This window comes from Primulina huaijiensis, chromosome 13 (genome assembly GCF_012295235.1).
Source record: "Primulina huaijiensis isolate GDHJ02 chromosome 13, ASM1229523v2, whole genome shotgun sequence".
Classification (NCBI taxonomy): domain Eukaryota; kingdom Viridiplantae; phylum Streptophyta; class Magnoliopsida; order Lamiales; family Gesneriaceae; genus Primulina; species Primulina huaijiensis.
Window position 1 is genome coordinate 11059564 of NC_133318.1, and position 7581 is coordinate 11067144.

Below are 7581 nucleotides of genomic sequence, written 5' to 3' on the forward strand. Positions count from 1 at the left end.
CACTTCATATTTAAATAAAAATTCATTTTAATTAAATAATAGAAAATATGCATGACTTATACGTAATCTGATTTTCGGGTCGTTACAGCTGGTACGGGCGAGGTCCTAGGCGAGAGGACGAGGGCAAGGCTGTGAGGAAGGCTAGGCTGCGAGTGAAGGAGAAGAGCGAGGGTGTCAGCTGCGTGGGGGGAACCAAGTGAGGCTGCTTACCTGGCGAGGCGGCTGTGCGAACACTCGGTGAGGAAGATGAGACGGGCGAGGAAGGGAGACGGCTGGGCGAGAAGGGGTGAGGCAATGTGGGGCGAACCACCCTCGACGGGGGCGAGACAGGCGCATGGCGAGCCGAGTGTGCGGAGAAGAGGGCGGCGAGGCGAGGCACACGGCGCAAACGAAGGGCGAGGAAGATAGGATGGGCGTTGGCTAGGCAGACTGGCGATGGGCGGGGTTGGCAGGCGGGGGCAGGCGAGGTGCTGCGCAAGGAGGGCGTGCGGGCGAGAGGCATGGGAGGCGAAGGCAAGGTGGCGAGGGCTTGCGGCTGTTTGTGAGATGGTGTATGGGTGAGGGTGAGAAGCAAGGGCTTGGTAGGGAGGTGCACGCTAGTGATGTGTGGGCGTGGGCGAGATGGTGTGGAGCTGAGGATGAATGGGAGAAATAAGAATGAAGTGAGAAGAGGACCCTTATTTACAGGGGAGGCCCAGATCAGGTCTAGTTCTTCAGAGGAGGAATTTTATTTAATTTGTTTCCAAACCCTTGGAGACTGACGGACAGCAGGGAGAAAATGCACAACTCACATGTTGCATACCGAGGACAACACAATTAATCGAACTTTGAACCTCCGATTCAGTTCGACTCGGGAGGGGGAGACTGGTGATACCCCATGGATGAGCCCATCAAGATCCGGCCCATATCTAGGGCCCACAAGTGAAGGGCCCATGACAAGCCCATGTATTCTCCTATAAATACTAGGTTTCACGCTTCACGTTTGGTGTTGTTTCTTTTGATTTCAGGGGTTGGCTCGTTCCAGGCGTTAAAGGCTGCTTATAGTCATGTTATAGGGTGTGTTAGGAAGGGATTAGTCCATTGGTTGAGCCCTTTCGCCCCAGCAAAACCATTTTTGACAGAAACTCTCCCTGTTGCAATTTATGAGTCTCGAATTGCACGGTTTATTGTCTAAGGTGAGGGTTCGGATCTTGTCTGCCCTAGGGGCTGCAGCCATGGTTATAATCCCTCCTTAGCATGTCTACGACGTGACCAAGATGACCTTTCATTGCTTGGTTCATAGTCCCATCAGTTTTAAAACAAAACAAGACAAGTACCCCCTTCGATTTTTGTCCCTGCGTGAGTGAAGCTTCGGCTTTGAAGTTTTGTGTGGATCTTGGTTGGCTTTTAAGCCCTTAGCCATGGTTCACACAATACCTCATGATGTCTAGATCGAGACATGGTTGATCATATGACCACTGGAACGACACATGACAGCAAGCGATCCAAACAATTGCATAGTACAGAATTTTTCTTGGGTTCTCGGTTTGAGCTTTGTGTTGTACTAGGTGTTTGGGTGGATTGTGGTTGGCCTAGTGCCTTAGACACAGTTCAAGCCACTCCTTAGGATTTTGGTAAGAGACCCTGGCCGGTGGTTCAAGCCCCAATGGCCCTGGTTTCACGAACTAAGCACAGAAGCACAACAGCTGCTGCTGTACTTTTCGGACAGCAGCTTTGGCTTCGGTTCAGAGGCTTGTTTCGAGTTCCTTGTTGGCTTTTAGCCTATGGCCTTGGATTGGACAGTACCTCATTGAGTTAGGAAGGTTATGTTTTTGGCCGTTTGTGATTTGGTTAAGCTTAGATGTCGTACGAGAATTTACGGTGCAATGTGCCAAAGTGACTCTCGAAAGAGCGTTTTACGATTTTTGGCCTCCATTCACTATTTTCGTGTATTTCAGCCCCATGGTTATGTTTTCCAGTATTTTAGGAGTATTTTAATCATGACTAAATGATGATTTGATGTTGGTTCGGGTTGGTAAGAAGCGATGGTTGAATACTAAGTTTGTTGGGCGTAGTTGTCTCGTTTTTTATTCGATTTTTGAAGTGTTGGTCAAGTTAAGTTTATTTGCATATTCCTCATGTTAGAATTAGGTCGCAGCGAGCCTGGGAACGATCCAACTCAAGTGGTAAAATAAAATAGGATTTTAATTATTTTACGTGCACAAAAATATAAAATGTTTATTTTTGAGATATATGCGATTTGTCTTGTGGCCACCTCACGCTTATGGGATTGTATTTGAATTTCGATGTTTTGGGAGTCTGGGTTAAGATTTTGAGCTTAGAATTGCGATAGGATTGCATGCTCTAATCAGTGTTCTTTCGGGAATTTAGGTTAGGAGAACTTTGACCTTCGCCTGTCTATAAGTTTAGTTCTTGTAATTATTGGGTTCAGCTTGATGTTCCAACCTTTCAGGGAGAATTTTTATAGTTGGCTCAGCTACAAAAGCCTTGATAGATTCAGGGGCTACTCACTCGTTTATTTCGGAGATCTTTGCTAATTTTCTCCAGATCAAGACCATTGGGTTAGATGTGGCGTATTCAGTAGTATTGCCGTCTGGAGAGGAGATGACAGCTACTAATGTGATCCGAGACATAGACCTCGAGCTTCATGGCAATCTTGTTTATGCGGATCTGATCGTACTGCCGATGCTCGAGTTTGACATCATTCTGGGTATGGACTGGCTATTAAGGAACAGATTTTTGATCGAATTTCAGCGGAGATCTGTTCTAGTCCGACCGCCTGGGATGTAGCAGTTCTTATTCAAACCAGACATGTACTTTCCTTTACCGCGCATTATACCTTGTGTCCAGGCTAGGAAGCTCATGCGTAGAGGGTGTCGGGCGTTCTTAGCTACTTTTGTATCTGTTCCCGAGGCACCCAGTCAGTCAGCCTCCGATGTCCCAATTGCTAGGGATTTTCTAGACGTTTTTCCTGATGACGTCTCTGGTATGCCACCCGAATGGGAGGTGGAGTTTTCTATTGAGCTTATGCAAGGTACGGTACTGATATCAAAAGCACCGTACCGATTAGCACCGACAGAGATGGCAGAACTGAAGAAGCAGATCCAGGAACTTCTTGACAAGGAGTTCATTCGCCAAAGCTTTTCGCCATGGGTCGCGCCAGTCTTGTTTGTGAAGAAGAAGGATGGTTCGATGAGGCTCTGTGTTGATTACCGGGAGTTGAACAGGGTTACAGTGAAGAACAAGTACCCACTTCCGCGGATTGAAGATTTGTTTGATAAGTTACAGGGAGCTTCAGTATCTCAAAGATCGATCTGCGTTCCGGTTATCACCAGTTGAGGGTGAAAGAAGCCGATGTTCTCAAGACTGCTTTCAGGACTCGTTACGGCCACTTCGAGTTCCTTGTGATGCCGTTCGGTTTGACGAATGCGCCAGCGATCTTCATGGATCTCATGAATCGCGTATTTAAGCCGTATCTTGACCAGTTTTTGATAGTATTCATAGACGACATTCTCGTCTACTCAAAGAATCACGAGGAGCAAAGCAGACATCTGACCGCAGTTTTGCAGACCCTACAGAAGCATAAGTTATTCGCGAAGTTCAGTAAATGCAAATTCTGGTTAGAGAAGGTGGCGTTCTTAGGCCACATTGTTTCTAGCAGCGGTATTGAAGTAGACCCAGCGAAAGTTGCAGCAGTCAGAGATTGGGTTGTGCCGCAGAATGCATCGGAGAGCCGTAGTTTCCTTGGACTAGCAGGATATTACCGGAAGTTTATTCAGGGATTCTCCTTTATCGCAGTTCCACTCACGTCATTGACAAATAAGAATGTTAAATTTGTGTGGAGCGATAAGTGTCAGAAGAGCTTCGATACTTTGAAGCAAGCTCTTATCGCAGCACCAGTTTTATCCATGCCGTCAGGGCCCGGCTAGTTTTTTTTTGTATACCGATGCTTCGAAGCTCGGTTTAGGCGCAGTGTTGATACAACATGGGAAGGTGATAGCGTATGCTTCTCGACAGTTGAAAACCCATGAGAAGAACTTCCCTACCCACGATCTAGAGTTGGCAGCCGTAGTTTTTGCCTTGAAGATTTGGAGGCATTATTTGTACGGAGAAAAGTGTCATATCTTTACCGACCATAAGAGCCTCAAGTACTTCTTTTCGCAGAAAGAGCTGAATATGCGACAGAGGCGTTGGTTGGAGCTAGTGAAGGACTATGACTGTGACATTAGCTACCACCCGGGCAAAGCTAATGTAGTTGCGGATGCATTGAGCAGGAAAGTCGCAGTGATGGCTCATTTGACGATTTCGAGGCCTCTTCAGTGTGAGATGCAGAGGTTTGATCTGGAGACATATCCTCGAGGTAGAGTTCTCCGTCTATCTACTTTGACGATTCAGTCTTCTTTTCTAGACCGTATTCGCAGTGGTCAGTCAACAGATGAGCAGTTGGCAAAGTAGAAGCAGAGAGATGAGGCCAAGAGCAGTATCTTGTATACAGTTAGCGACGGTATTGTGAGATATCGAGGCAGAATGTGGGTTCCTAGCAGCGATTTTATTCGAGCAGATATTTTATCAGAGGCCCACATGTCGTCGTACTCTATTCACCCTGGGAGTAAGAAGCTGTACAAAGATCTGCAGTTATTGTATTGGTGGCTCGGGATGAAGAAGGATATCAGACGTTTTGTATCCGAGTGCCTGACATGTCAACTAGTGAAGGCGGAGCATCAGAGACCAGCAGGTATGCTCAAGTCTGTTCCTATTCCCGAGTGGAAGTGGGAGAATGTCACCATAGACTTCGTAGTCGGTTTGCCGAAGTCAGCAAGAGGATCAAATGCTATCTGGGTGATTGTTGATCGTCTTACCAAATCAGCGCACTTCTTGTCTATTAAGACGACTTTCACCATGATTCAGGATGCAGAGTTATATATCCGGGAGATAGTCCGACTTAATGGTATTCCCGTTTCTATCGTATCTGACCGAGATCCTAGATTCACTTCCTCATTTTGGAAGAGTTTGCATTCGAGTATGGGTACGAATTTATTGTTTAGCACAGCTTTCCACCCTCAGACAGATGGGCAGTCAGAGAGAGTTATCCAGATTTTGGATGAACTTCTCCGGGCTTGTGTTACTGATTTCTCAGGGAGTTGGGAGTCGAAGTTACCGTTGGTAGAGTTCACCTATAACAACAGTTTTTAGTCATCTATAGGTATGGCTCCGTATGAAGCACTGTATGGTCGCAAGTGCAGATCGCCTACTCACTGGGATGAAGTAAGGGAGAGATCAGAATTGGGTTCGGAGATTATTCAGCAGACTGCCGATGTAGTAGTCAGGATCTGTGATAGGATGAGGACTGCTCAGAGTCGACAGAAGAGTTATGCAGATCAGAGGAGGAGAGATCTAGAGTTTGCCATCGGCGACCATGTTTTCATGAAGGTAGCACCTATGAAAAGTGTCATGCGATTTGGGAAGAAAGGAAAGCTTAGTCCGAGATTCACCGGACCATTTGAGATCCTCGATAGGGTTGGGACGTTAGCTTATCGTGTGGCTCTTCCGTCGAATCTGGCTGGAGTACACAATGTGTTCCACGTCTCTATGCTGAGGAAGTATATGGCAAATCCTTCGCATGTCTTGAACTTTGAGCCGTTGCAGCTCACTACGAACCTGTCTTATGAAGAAAGACCAGTGCAGATCTTAGACAGACAGGAGAAAAAGCTTCGAAACAAGCTGGTTAAGCTAGTGAAATTCAAATGGCTTAATCATTAGGAGGAAGAAGCTACGTGGGAGTCTGAGCCAGAGATTAGGAGTCGTTACCCCGAGTTATTCGGTGAGTTTTAATTTTGAGGACGAAATTTTTTTAAGGAAGGGAGAGTTGTAGAACCCGTTAAATCAGACTACGTATGAGCCATGCATAATTACTATTATTTAAATTAAAATGATTTTTATGCATGAAGATTTAAATTCATTCTTTTAAAATTGGTTGAGTTATTATTATTTATTTTACGCAGTATTTTAGTTTTTATCTTTTCAGTTAAGTAAGTGAGGCCGGACTAGAGATGGAGTATTAAGATAAAATTTAATGATAAGAAAATATTCCTAGAATTTATTCGAGATAAAGGATAATTTATTTTAATGTAAAAGAATGTTTAAGAATTAAATTAATTAATTAGAGATAAGTAGTAAATAAATTTTTTATGTCCAATAATTAATTAAAAGCCTAAATTAAAATGTGTGACCAATTGAAATAAGTTAATCTAGACCTATTTTATTTAAGAAATTTTAATTTAACATGTTAGTAATTTATTAGCCATGCATGCAAGATAATTACTAGCCTAAATTAATTATTTAATTCACTAAAATACTTATTGGGTAGATAAGACTTTAAAGATTTAAAATACAAGATTTAGCAATATCCTACCTCCATTTAATTGCTAGAATTCGGCCACCACACCTTAAGGATTTAAACTTATTTGACAACTCACCATTTTGATTCATTTCCTTATTCTTTTCTTGGTATGATAATCTCTTCTTTTAATCACCAAAAAAAAAATTATTAAATAAGCAATATTCTCATCCCATTTATTCATCAAGATTTTCGGCCATCACCTTTGGAGGATTTAAAAAGTTTGACAACTCATTTTCTTTGATATCTTTCCTTAATCATTTCATGGCATAGTTAATTCCCTCATTTTTAAATCCTCAATAATTATTAATTAAGCAATATCCCTACCCATATTTGATAGAAGAAATCGGCCATTCACCATCAAATATCCCTCAAATCCCTTGATATTATAGCAACTTCCTTATCTCTCAAACTGATATAGGATAGAAAGGTTGTATCTTGCCTTTCAAATCTCCCATCTATTTTGCAACTTCTTCATTCACCTCCTAGCCATTTCCCTCTCCTCATTCTCGAAATTTCAGAGCTTATTCAGTAGAAAATTTGTGAGCCATCAAGGAAAAATAAGAGAGAACAGTAGAACAAGAAAAGGGAATTCCGTCTCCGCCACGCCATATTCGTCATATCGATTTGTTTCTTTCGAAACAAATTTCCAGGCATGTATATATTATCTTTTGCTCTTCAATCAAGTCATATACGTATTTTAAACCATGTTATGTTCATGAATCTTGAAGCAAAAACCGAAATTATGTCACACAATTTTCGAAAACCATGCACAGAATTTTTGGCTTCTCTTCATGCTTCACGTTTGGTGTTGTTTATTTTGATTTCAGGGGTTGGCTCGTTCCAGGCATTCAAGGCTGCTTATGGTCATGTTATAGGGTGTGTTATGAAGGGATTAGTCCATTGGTTGAGCCTTTTTGCCCCAGCAAAACCATTTTTGACAGCAACTCTCTCTGTTGCAATTTATGAGTCTCGAATTGCACGGTTTATTGTCTAAGGTGAGGGTTCGGATCTTGGCTGCCCTAGGGGCTGTATCCATGGTTATAATCCCTCCTTAGCATGTCTAGAACGTGACCAAGATGACTTTTCATGGCTTGGTTCATAGTCCCATCAGTTTTAAAACAAAACAAGACAAGTACCCCCCTCGATTTTTGTCCCTGCGCGAGTGAAGCTTTGGCTTTGAA